General features: G+C 29.1%; 1 protein-coding gene and 1 long non-coding RNA gene across 2 annotated transcripts in view; both read right to left on the bottom strand.

Moving 5' to 3' along the window:
* LOC103308338 (myelin regulatory factor) overlaps positions 1-14,185 on the bottom strand; it is a 197,241-nt gene that overhangs the window by 113,350 nt on the left and 69,706 nt on the right. The window lies entirely within an intron of this gene.
* On the bottom strand, positions 5,522-13,909 carry LOC103310022. The gene is made up of 4 exons (XR_510921.3): positions 13,579-13,909; positions 13,421-13,501; positions 6,792-6,966; positions 5,522-6,733 (listed from the first exon to the last, which is right to left on the bottom strand). It is a non-coding gene; the product is annotated as an uncharacterized LOC103310022 (long non-coding RNA).

The raw sequence follows: 14,185 nt of genomic DNA, 5'->3' as shown, positions 1-14,185 counted from the left end.
ATGGATTTTTCTAAACAAAAGTGATACTATGACCTCCAGCAGACTGTCAAGTATAACAGTAAAAAATTTCAGCCAAATCGGTTCTGTAGTTTTCTCGGTTAGCGCGGTCCAAGAAAACCCTTATCATTTTATATAATAGTATAGATTAATACAATTTAATGTGTCAACACGCTTGTATAAAATTAATTTCACAGAATCATCTACACACCAAACTGAGCTATTCGTGAAGGTTTCAAGTCAATTGGTTCATTAGTTTAGGCTACAGGGTAGTCGACATGATTTTCATAAAATAACATTGGTTAAATACAAGTTGGTTCTCTCGTGTAATATACACAGTCGTCGCGCGCTAGTTTCTTTCTTTTTTTACTTAGCTCCGCGCCGCGACCGCGGCGTTGGATTAATGCAGCTTGTGGAAATTCTAGATATTTTGTTCAGGTATAGTTACGGTTTTTTTTAACCAGTGTAAAATCTCAAGAGCTGACCGAAAAACGCTGACCTATGTAAATTAATTTTACATTTTTTAATATAAAAATATGATTCTATGGTTTAAACCACCTATCTAATACCTTGCTATTTTTTATTTTATTACCTACATTACACGTGTTTATTTCCTAGTGAATAGACTATAGGTATATTCAGGGATGGACAAGATACTCAAAAATCAGTATCGCGATACTAGATACTACGTTGACAACGAGGTGAAGACGGGAGAAGATAGCTGTTTCTTCGGCGGTGGCGTACCACACATTTGCACTCGAGATATTGCACACGCCTAGGTTTCACCACGGTTCCGCGGAAGAGTCAATGTTTACGCGTAAGTTTGTTTTCATATTATTTTGGGGCTTAAATTAACTTTTTAGACTTAAATTAAATATGTATTGTCGCGGAAAATCCGTTAGCTGGGTGACGTGGAAGCATATACGTTAACACATATAAAATCACAATGTATAAAATACCTATGCGAAACGCCGAACAATCCAAAGGCTGTGTTAGGTAGGTACCTATAATATCAATGTAAAATTATATTATCTCGACCGTAACGACCCGCGATAACATTTATTCGCCTGGCGATCATAACGACAAATGTGTTTGCCGTTCAGTTGTCATTTGTAGTCTCTCGAACGTTGTACTACCGTCCACCGAAAATCATTATTGTGTATAATATAATAAAACACTAACCAAAAATTAAAATAGTATACAGTCCACTTTAAATATCGAACAGGCTGTCTTCGTGGTTTCACCTTGCCAAATTTAATACGTACATTTTTTGCATATACCTACTATATATACATCCGGACGATGACTATACTATACTATACCTTATAGGATTGCGCAAAATATTATTAAAACAATATATTATTATTAATCTTTATATTTTATCATTGATTATGAATACTATAGTATTAACTATAGTTACAAATTACAATCTTAAAACGTGGTTTTATTTTTGTATGTTTTTAATTTTACATTTTTTAATATTCTTGTAGTTAATAGGTACGTAGTTATGGATATTTTTGAAAACATTCTTGGAAGTTATCAGTGGCGTAGCCAGCGGGTAGTTCTGGTAGGCCCGGGCCTACCCACTTTTTTCCAAAAAAAAAAATATTTTTTTTATCCTATTAAATGTGTAGTGTATATGACTATAATATGTACTTAAAATAATAGAATTAATATATTGTAAATACGGTTTTAATTAACAAAATTAAACCCCTTGGTTTTTAATCGGTTCTGCAAATCAGTCAATGACACGTCTTTTATTTTGAGTATTGTGGTTTATACCAATCAATTCCTGTTAATCGGCATCCGACGAAATTTATAGTCCATCAAAGCCAGTGTATAGTATAATATTATAGGCTATAGCCCGACATCTCGTATTGCCCGTTACCTGGATATTCTCAACTATAATTACCAATATGATAGATATTAATCTTATCCATTCAATTGACGATTATTTCCAAAAATAATGAGACTGTAAACTATATATGTTGTATTCGGATAGATACGCTTGCGATTGTCGATTAGTTTAATACTAATCGCACTGCGTCACTGCGAACGCCTTTAGTACAACGTAGTGATTATCTTTCGCTTTTATTTTTACTTAGTCCGTCGCGTCGCTCATTTTCGAAAAATGAATCGTTTTTTAATCACATCAGGTAATTTAAAATCAACTGCTGTTTCAACTGTTTCGGTTTCTGAGCCTAATGACCCTGGATCAAGTGCGCGTACACCAATACCAGATACCTACATAATATAAACAGTTGCATTTAACAGAACAAAAAAGAATATTTTTTAATATTTTAGACGTAATATATTTCGAAATGAACCGACGTTTTAATACAAATGATGATATGTATGCAAATTTAGAAACTTTAGATCAAAATTCATCAACATTTTTAGACAGTGAAATAGTTTGTCGTTATGCTGGAACATTTCCATTTTATTGATCAAATGAATTTATTACCAAATTAAAATGCCAATGTCACCTGGGAAAAACCTTATTTTTATCTGTATCTGATCTTTTTGAATTATATCAAGAAGTAAAAAAATACAAAGTTAGATATTTTGAAGAATTAACAAAAATTATTGATAACGTTTTGGTAGTTCCAATGTCTAGTGCCTCAGCAGAAAGGAGTTTCTCGACGATGAATAGAGTAAAAACATATCTAAGGTGACATAACGATGACAAGTAGCAGACTAAATAATTTAACTTTGCTATCTATTGAGAGATAAGTGGAAAATTCATAGAAGATGGGTTATCTGCTGTAATTGACGAGTATGCATCAATGAAAAGAATAAAATTGGAATTTTCAATTTAAAAATATTTTAATAAAGCTATATTTGTTTTATTAATTTAATTTTATACTATCTAACAGTTTTAAAACATAAAATAAATCCATGTAATATGCCTATAATAAATGTATATAACATACGGCATTCTGAAGCTTTTTTATTTTATAAAAATATTCATTGGTCATCCTTAGACCAAAATATCGGGCCTACTCAGAAAAATGTGTCTAGGCCATTGAATCAGAAGCCCCTGGTTTTTTTTTTTTTTAATGATTCCCAAACAGCACAGATACATTTATTAAAGGTTTATTTAAGGATTAAACCGGTATTTCCAATTTTCCAAAATTCTGTAAAATTTGAAAATTATATTTTATATAATAGTTACTACGTTAATTATATTAACTTACTTTTTTACTAATCTACAGCTCGATAACTATTTAGGGGGAGGAGGGTTGATAAAGAGTATTGTATATTTGTATTTTGTATACCTATACGCGAAAAAAGTACCTCACAGGAAAAGCTCTCACACCCTATAGAGTAGTCGGATTTCGTTAACTTGTTTTTATTTAAAAGAAGAGAACATTTTCAGGTCGGGTTAAACGCCAAATTTTTATTTGACTTTAAATAGGTAGTAGTAAAAAAATACGTTTGAAAATTAATAACAAATATTGTGCATTATTAAAATGTAGATTTTAGATTCTTTAATTATAATTTTGAAAACCAAGGTTTGAACCAAACCTAACCTAACCCGCAAAATGTTCTCTTCTTGTAAATGAAAAAAAAGCTGGCCTAGTTGGACTCACGCACGAAGGGTTCCGTACCATTAAACACTGCTTATATTATATATTCTGACGGATTTTTAGTATTTGTTGTTATAGCGGCAACAGAAATACATCATCTGTGAAAATGTCAACTGTCTAACTTTCACGGTTCATGAGATATAGCCTGGTGAGTGGTGACAGACGGACGAACGGACAGCGGAGCCTTATTAGTAATAGGGTCCCGTTTTACCGTACGGAACACTAAAAAATAAACAACGACTATTCTACAGGGCGTGATAGTTTTTCCTGTAAGACATGTTTTAGTACCTATACTAAAAAACGCACCGGTTCCGACGCCTTTAACATTTAAAGTTAATTAAAAACGTTATTAATAAATACCTACACATAAAACGATTTTATTATATGTGTACAATTTTTATTATAGGGTAAATTTTATTTTTTAGTTATACGTTTTTCTAAATATTGTGGACTAAATTTTAAATTTGTTAAATTTATTTATTTTGAGAAAACAAAGGGTATCGCCTCCTCGTGGTGTTTTCTGGATAACACTAAATGATATTCAAATATTCAAATATTATAATCATTGCAAACTTATTTTTTAATTGGTCTAAACTAGTCTGGGCGAAACGGGAATCATATTAAAACAAAATTTTGGCAAACCGGGTACTGTGGCGAAACGGGGAGGTTAATTTTTGGACGAAACGGGTCCCGCCCGTCTAACATTCACCTAGCGTTTGGCACCACTGACTAGCAGTGGCATAGCCAGAAATTACCCAAATGCCCCGGGTTAATGACCTTTTTTTTTGAGCTCATCACTAAAATATGATACATTACATGGTACAATTTTATCAAGTACCTACCTATTTTATAATAAAAAAAAAATAAAATACAATCTAATATGAAATCAAGATAAACAAACTATAATAAATATATATACAATATGTATTGTATTTGTACTATTTGTACTGTATTTTATTAACTATCAACTTTTGACTTAGAACAATCTTGTGTTAACTTACCTTATCTTGAGTTAATTGTATTCATTAACATGCCCACATTTGCAAATCTTAGTGTTAACTCCACCATTGACGGGCCTCATTCCATATGAAAGAGGAGGAAGGGTGCTATAAAGACATTTTTCTTTTGAAATAAAGTATTAAAAATGAATGATCCTTCTCTTGGTATTAAAGTAATGTATTGTTCTTTTAAAATGTTTTTCAATCTTATTATTATTATCTATATTGCGTTTTTTTTTATTTTGTAGGCTATACCATACTATCATTGTCCAATTGTGAAGAAGTAGGAAGCCAAATTTAGTAGTGCAGATCTTCAAGGACCAGGATGTATAGATATGAGTTGGAAAGTGACAACATATACCTAGCAAGGGCGTCATTTGGGGGGTGCAGGTTGTACATTTACACCAACTTTTTAAAAACTCCTTCTTTGGCCTGCCAACAATAAATAGAAGAGCCGATATACCTACCTAAGTGTTTTATATTATATATATTTTATATTTTTTCAGTATTAAAAAATAATATATTGCACTAATTTTTAATTCCCAAGAATGTTTGATGTGGTTTTGTGGTCTCACAATATTATAATTGATAAAATTATAACACAAACATTGTGAAGAAGGGTACCCATAAAATAAATTTCTGGTTTTATTAAGCTAGCTATATTATATACTTTGAGTAAATATGCTTTTTCTACCTGCATATACAGTATAATATATTAGGTTCGGATAGGTATTTTATTATATAGGTGTTTTATACCAATACATTTATTTACCAAGTGTAAATACCACTGTACACTGGTATTCAAAATATAAAATAAATACATTAAAAGTACTTACGCATAGTTCGTCAAAAATAGTAACAATATTGTGATATTTTCATGCTAATATAAGTGACATATTAAATAAATTATTCAAATATTGTACAGTTTTTGTCCCCACTTGACCCCCCCCCCCCCACAAAAAAAATTGTACCTACTGTTTGTATAACATATTCAGGTTTTTAATCACTATTTTGTTTCAGAGGGTTAAAGCATTTACATGAAGAAATTCTATCAGAACGTTTGATCAATATAAGCCAATCATTGTTCACAGAGACTTTAAAAGCAAAAATATTCTATTGAAACATGATTTGACTGCATGTATTTCGGATTTTGGTCTCGCTGTGGTTTGCGACATGGCAAGTTATGTGGTGATGTACATACAGGGGTAAATACCCATATAAATTACGCAAAAATATAAATTACACAAAAGTAAACGTAGTCTGTGTACACCATCCGTCATTTGAAGACCTGGTATAATGTGTAGTGCATAAAAGATTAATACCATCTTTTAAATATAACTGAAAATATAATTGCCAGTTATTTTTAAAAGCTTTAAATGCTGGTCTTAATCTTTTATGCACTACACATTATACCATGTCTTTAAATGATGGATGGTATACACAGACAACGTTTACTTTTGTGTAATTTATATTTTTGCATAATTTATATGGGTATTTACCCGTGTATGTACATCACCACATAACTTGCCATGTCGCAAAACTACAGTGAGACTAAAATCAGAAATACATGCAGTAAAATCATATTTTAGTAGAACATTTTTGCTTTTAAAATCCCTGTGAACAATGATTGGCTTATATTGATCTAACGTTCTGATAGAATTTCTTCGTGTAAATGCATCAAACCTCTGAAACAAAATAGTGATTAAAAACCTGAATATGTTATACAAGCAGTAGGTACAATCAGTACCGGATCTAGGAGGGGGGGCAATCCGGGGCCCATGCCCCGGCCGCTAATAATAGAGGGGCGAAAATTTTAAATTTTAACTCATATAGAATATAGCATAGTAGGTACCTATGTTTTGTCTCGGGTTACATAATTTGTAGATCTGGTACTGGGTACAATAATTTACCTTGCCATGGAATGGGTATAATATGACAAAGTTGATTCCAATTTAATGTATTAGATTTTAAGTAATCACATAATGATCCACAATCATGGTAATCATTGATTAACCAATATTCATTTTTAGCTGCTTCAATAACACTAACATGTTCTTCAGCCCCAATGAAGGATAGTATATTATTGTCATGTTGCATGTGTCGTGGTAATTGATAAATCTCTTGTTTTATCAACTATGCGTTTTCATCCTTAAATAAAATAATAATCTACAATTATAAAAAAAAAAAAATTGATTAAAATTGTTACCTGTGGAGGGAATGTTTTAATAGCTACTGTATCATTCTTCTGAGGAGCTTTCCATATCACACCATAGCGACCCTTTGACATTTCCTCATTTAATTCTATTGGTGGATAGATGGACCAACGACTCAACGAGTTTTATACTGCACTTTGTATATTATGTCTCTATCACATGGTTCAGCTAAGAAAAAAATAAAAATAAATGTATTATTACATTTTTTAGCTAACGATATATGCGTGTATGATAAATTATGTATTGTTTACAATTGATCGTAAATACAGTAAAATAATCAGTGCCGTAAAAGCTGGGTGTGCACCGCGCACACAGGCCTTGGGTCTTATAATATATTGCAGGGCGTCAAAAGATCTATAAAGACTCATATTAAACTATTATAAAATTATTAAAATATATAAAGTATTTATTATTGATTAGTAAAATTGTAAACGAAACCAATGTTATTTAGTATCTATTAATTAATAATTTATTATTAGGTACAGTCGTCTATGGCCCTATCAGAATTAAGAAATATACCTATATATTGTAAATTTTTAATCAGTATTTTCATGTAATACGATTAAAAGTATTTATCAATAGACAATATTCAACTATGATGGTACCGCCAACACACCTCTCGACGCAAAGCTGGGCATTAACTAGTTAGAAAGTTAAAGTTAAGTTACTTAACTAGTTAGTTTTAATTCATATTCAATTTGTAACTTAACTAGTTGAATTTAATGTGTAAAATAGTCTAATCTAACTAGTTATTATTATTATTTTTTATTTTATTCCAAAATTCCAAAAGCTGTTCCTCAATCATGATATTATGGCTATATGCCTACATAGATTATTGGCTCGTATATATTATTAATTATTAGTATTTATAATAATGCACGCACAGGAACCACGGCTTTTCCTCGTAGTCTGTAGAATGTTGATATCTACTAGATATAAATATTATCTATACAGGTGGCTTAACCAATGATGTGTGTTTTTATAATTTTTTTTCCGTCGACCATCAAAATTTTGGGTAATAAAAATTACCAATTTTTGAGATCAACATATTTCTGATAGAAAAGTGAATGTAGTTGGTTTTTTTTGGAGGGCAAAATCGAAAAATTTAGTTTTAGAAATTAAAAAACGTCAATAAAAACAAAAAAAAACTGGTCACTTTTACGCAAAACCAAGTTTTGAATTTTATTTTTTGGATTACTCAAAAAATAATAACTGTAGACCTCTGAAGTTTTCACCAAATATTTATATTGACATTCGAAATAAATTGTAACATTTTTGAAATATTTTGACTCTTTTTCAATTAGTTATAGCCTTGAGAAATTTATTTAAAAATTATTCTCGATAAAAAATTTTTCACTCAATAAAAAATCTTGAAAATTTAATTCAAGGTTCCTAATAAATTTCATTAATGTTAATTTAAAAATATTAAAGATACATATGAACGGTTATTTGTATGTACATTTAAAGTTAGTCAAAATATTTTTCAGTTAGAAATTTACTACCTACGTAATGTTTTTCTTTTCTTAGCTAACAATTCAAATGTTGATAGAAGATTACCCACACATTTTGGTAACTTAAATAAAAAAAAAAGTTTACCAGAAAGTAATATTAATTGTATATGACTGTTATTTTTAATTGAAAATTTTAAAATTTAAAACCTCAAAAATATGCCCACGAATAAATTATACGCCCTGCGATAAATCCTCGACCCCCCCCCCCCCATGATCCAGCTATCTACCTATGTAGTGTGTATAATTATGAAGCGCAGAACCGTAGTAAAGGCTTAGCAAGACTAACCCAGGCCATGGGGCGCAAACTTGGTACAAAATATAAGAGTACCTATTAATATATTATTTCTAATAAACATTTTATTTAAAATACCCGCAAAATAGTTAATCTATAAATAAATATAGTATAATATATAATTATATACTCTATAATAGCTACAATTAATGGTAATAATATTGTTTTTCGTATACCTACAATGATTTCATATAATTGAATTCAAATTTAATAAATCATTTACGTCCATCCATTTTGTCGAATACAAAGTAAAAGTGCATTATTATGCGAGTTTAAAAATATAAATTTTATGGTAGATAAATTTAAAATTACATAGTTACCTAAGTATATTTTTTTTCGGTATGTCGTATTTGCTACTAGAAGAAATAGAAATAAAATATTTTGGAAATTTAACACCCAAGGTAAACCTCGTGGAATATAATATTAGGTATATAGGCATTAATGCATTATATAGTGCCTGATTATGTTTTAGCATCGTATATTATATATTAATCGATTCTAACGTATAACCCATCCCTGTGGGCTGGAGAATAGTTATGACTTTTAAGTAGGCTCGGATTTAATTGCCCTTAAAAATAAAAAAAATCCTGAAAAAAATTACTATGTAAATACCTACACTTGAACTTAGCAACGAAATAGATTATTGCTAAACAAATTGTTTTTCTATAGGTATTCATCATCTTGTAATTTCGAATAGAAATTGTAATTTATACTACTTTTCGTTTGTATAAAATACTATATCAATGATCAACATTTTTAAACGGGACATATATATATATTTCATAGAACATACAATTTTGTTTTAAATCTATATCCAATATTGAGTACCTAACACGTATATCAATCAGTTTCAATATGTTATTTTGTTCAATTACGCTGTATACCTACATGAGTATACACTCTGTACATAATGGTTTTTGATAAGACGAAATCAGTACACATATTTCTGGATTTAATATAATTTAGTAGGTATACATAAACATGTTATTGCTTATTATCACTGCGGTGTAAATTAAGTAAAAAGAATTTTTTTTTTTAATGGTTAATTAATCTCTAAAATAATTAAAAGTTGTGCAATCATTATACTATATATACTCGGGTGTGGTAATTAAAAAAAAAACTTTATTAACATAGCTTATCAGTGAATAAGTACAACAGTAGGTTGTCCCTAAATTAACTTATGACTTTTAGGATTCAATTTAGAATAACTATTAATATTGTATAAATCAAACAGTTAACAAACTGAATTAAACTTTTTCATTAAATTGACGTCTATTATTATGCGTTCAAATCATTTTGTGTGTATCATTACTTTGTAGGTATAACGACAGTGATATAGGTACGTGTAATATAAGGAGTGTGTTTATTGCCGTATGTACCTATTCATACCTATTCATATATTAGATTATGTAATAAAAATGTTTGGTTATTTAAAATTTAAGCTATATTATCTTACCTGCTTATATTTAATAGTTAGTTACGTTTTTCCAAAATAAAAACCAAAAAATCATTTGTACTAAAAATTTTATACTAAAAAAATAATATTTCGATTTATGCCCAAATAAATCATTTATTGAAATCGTTAACAATAATTAATGTCCGTCTCCTTCACTTAGAATCATTTTTTTGTCTGTATTATATTAATTTATCATTGAAATAATCAAACTTATTAAGAATCAGATTACCTAGTCACATTATTCAAAATATTTATAAATCAATAATAGTCTCAATAGTAGTCCGGAACTAATTTATTAATTGATAACATTGTCGATAAAGCTGAGGGGCTCGGCTCACGGCTCGCGTCAGATATCATAATAATAAATTAGTGTAATAATACGTGAAAATAATAAATTACAAAATTTTGGCTACGTGAATTTGGCAACATTGCATAAAATATTCTATGCTCAATCGTGTTGCTAAAAAGGTCTATGCTCAATTGTTTTATGCTCAATCGTGCTTTACCGGTATAAACTATAGAGACGGTGAAAAAAAATTCCTTGAAAAAAACTACACACGAACAATCCAGGAAAAAATTCCCCGACCCTAGGAAAAAAAACCCCCAGACTACAATGTTACTGACAACTATACAGGTAGGTACATGCAATTGATTGATTAATTATTTTTAAAAGCTAATTAGAGTAATTATCACATTATTAATATTTAATTACAATTATATTATACTTACTATTAGTTGTATAGTATACCTACTTTTTATTAAAAAAATTAATATATAATAAATAATTTTCAAAAATTAACAATAATATTATTTTGTTTTATACCACGATTTTAAACAACATATTATGTTAATAGTCTTTTTAAAAGATTAGGTACCTACTACCTACATTCATTGATTATTTATTTGATAATTATTTGGATTATTTGACATATCAATCATTTGAAATATTGGATTCTGGGCGGAGCGAGGAAGCTATTGGTTTTACAATGGTATTTATTTATTTTTTTTTATATCCTGTATACAAAATTTCTACCGGAAGGACCGCTTTGATTTCAACATATAGTAACTTATCTTTTAGCAAATTGGATCTAGATGGTACTTTAGGGAGGTCATTTTCCGGTTTTCTTAATAGTTATTTAATGCCACGGGGAAAACCACCGAAAAATTACGAAAAAACGCTAAAAATGGGATTTTAATTTCTAACGCTTTGTTTATCACCATATAAACGAATAAAATATTATAATATAATATTAATTCAACTTACATGATAAAATAAATAATAACAATATAAAATATCCAGACTGACAAGCCGTCTCCGCTCAGAATCGTTTTTCTTATACAATGATATTATATTATTGAATTAAAGTCTAATACAATCCATTATGCAATGACCCACTTGTAATCTACTGTACAGCAGAGCGACATCCACTTACCTGCTTTTTTTATTTTTATTTTACAATCTTTTAAATATTGTATCTACAAGTTAAACTTGTATAATCGACTTCTAATAATAATAATTATTATTAATATTTATATTTTGCTTAAATTTTATTAGGAAACGTAATATTTTATTTTGGGGATATATTAATATTATAGTATATAATTTAAAAAATTATTATTGTTAATGTCTGAAAATTATAATATAAACATTTAGATATAAGTTAAACTGTATTCAATATAGGTACCTAAATATTTCAAATAATCATTTCTATGTGTTTAGTGAATAATATAAACTAATATTGTAGTCTGGGGATTTTTATTTTGATTACCACTGTCCACAGATATATTACCTATATTGTACTTAATGCACTTTTCTGTGTATAAATATATTATATTATTATTATTATGCATAAGATCATGGCATAATATCTATCAACTGTAATCGATTATCGTGATTTACGACAGTATATAGGTAGATATCATGAATATTAATATTTTCAACAGTAAAAAATTTAAATTTAATTTTAGTAATTGAACACTGGTTTGTTGACGGCACATTTTCATGTTGTCCTAGTATTTTCACCCAATTATATACAATCCACAGTTTAATATTATGTGATGTTGTTCATTTGGTTTATGTTCTTTTACCAGATAAAAAGAAAGTAACTTAACGCCGTATGTTCTTAGCTTTAAATGTTTTAAAACAAAATTTAAATCCATTGATGATTATGGCTGATTTTGAAAAAGCTGCTATGAATGCAGCTCTATTTGTATACTCAAATACAAAATCCAAGGTTGTTTTTTTCATCTTGGACAATCAATTTGGAGGCAAATTCAAAATATTGGGTTAAGTAATAAATATTCTACTGATCCAGAATTTACCCTTAATATTAAAAAAAAATACCAGCATTAGCATATTTACCCGAAAATCTTGTTGAAGATAGTTTCAAAAACTTTCTTCAAACAGAATTTTATAAAAATAACGAGGAACTACTGTCAACCTTTCGTGTTAACAGAAGAGGACGAAAGACACCTCCACTGTTTCCTATTGGAGTATGGAATTGTTATTTTTTAGTTGAAAAAGATATTCCACGCACAAATAATGCAGTGGAAGGCTGGCATAATTGTTTCAATTCGTTGTTAAATTCAGTTCATCCATCTATTTAGATTTTTATCAATGCATTGAAAAAAGAAAATAATATAAACCTTTATAAAGTTACTTTCTGGAATATCATTACCAAAAAAGAAAAAATATAAAGATTCTGCAATTTGTATTAAAAAATTAACTTCAACATTTGACCCAAATACTTCTAATATTCAAAATGATTATGTGGGATACCTATTAATTTTCAGTTGCAATTATAATTTAAATTTTGTTTTTTATACATTTATCGATTGCCTACCTGAAAATGTACTGCTGCAAATCAGAATTTTTATTCCGGGCAACGGAAAAGTTACGATTAATTTTGAAAGCATACACCGAATATTAAATAATGAATTGAACAAAGTTTGAGTCACATGTTGGTACACTTAATGGGCAACGAAGTGCACGGGTTCAGCCAGTATAACACAATTTAGATTAATTGCATGCTATTACTTTATTATATCACAAACCGATTCAAGCACCGATCTATGATAAGAAAGTATTGACTTAAAAGTTAATAATAATAATATAATATAGGTAATATGATATAATATATAATGGCATATAATATTATCATATATTTATATATGATATACAAAACATATATTATATCATATTATAACAATAGTGGAAATATATACACAATGCATATTAATACAAAATATGTTTTACGCATTATTATTAATAAATTATTATGTAGATAATATTATTTCTAATATTAAATTCAATTACCTATAGACGTAATGTATAATATATTAATGTAGGTATTTTATACTCACGAATAATACAAGTTTCATTATGTGATCATCAAAATCAATCGAGTGAAAATCGGTAAATACGACAATGTCAGGACGTCTTCACTGAAAAAGGTATAGTATAATATTATAATAAGCTATATCGTGAGTCGTGAAAACGTGCCACGTGCCCAACAACTTACACCGAGAACTGTAGTTTAAAAACTAAAGAATGCCGGAAGAATATGATATGCTCGATATGGCTGCGACTAGAAAATTGTGATTACAACGAAATTAAGTTACAATTATTTCGATTACTCGTGACCAATGTAAATACTGTAAAATAATCAGTGCCGTGAATATCGGGTGTGCAAAGTGCGCACCGCACACATGTGTAAGTCTACACGACAAATTAAATAAAGTACGCTTGGCGAAATAACCAATTATTTTTATTTTATTTTAAACAATGTAAAACAATTTAATGTACATGAGTTCGGGAGGTTCGGACATATATTCTGCTGGAATACGACTGACTCCCCTGGATGACGAGCGCGGACGACAGACCCGCTGTGGCTACCAAAACTGTCCACGCAGCGGAATGTCATATTGTGCTGTCGCCGTGCTCGTTCCCACGGGTACTCGGATACATAATATATAATATCATAAATCATAATATATGATATATACAACATACCTACATATAATAAGAAATGCTTATATTACGATTTACTACTTCTAAATGAAATAGATTTATAACGCACAATATATTGCATAATATATTGCAGGGCCTCTAAACATTCATATTAAACT

Source organism: Acyrthosiphon pisum, chromosome X (assembly GCF_005508785.2).
Source record: "Acyrthosiphon pisum isolate AL4f chromosome X, pea_aphid_22Mar2018_4r6ur, whole genome shotgun sequence".
Taxonomy (NCBI): domain Eukaryota; kingdom Metazoa; phylum Arthropoda; class Insecta; order Hemiptera; family Aphididae; genus Acyrthosiphon; species Acyrthosiphon pisum.
This window is presented reverse-complemented; position numbering and strand designations above follow the sequence as displayed.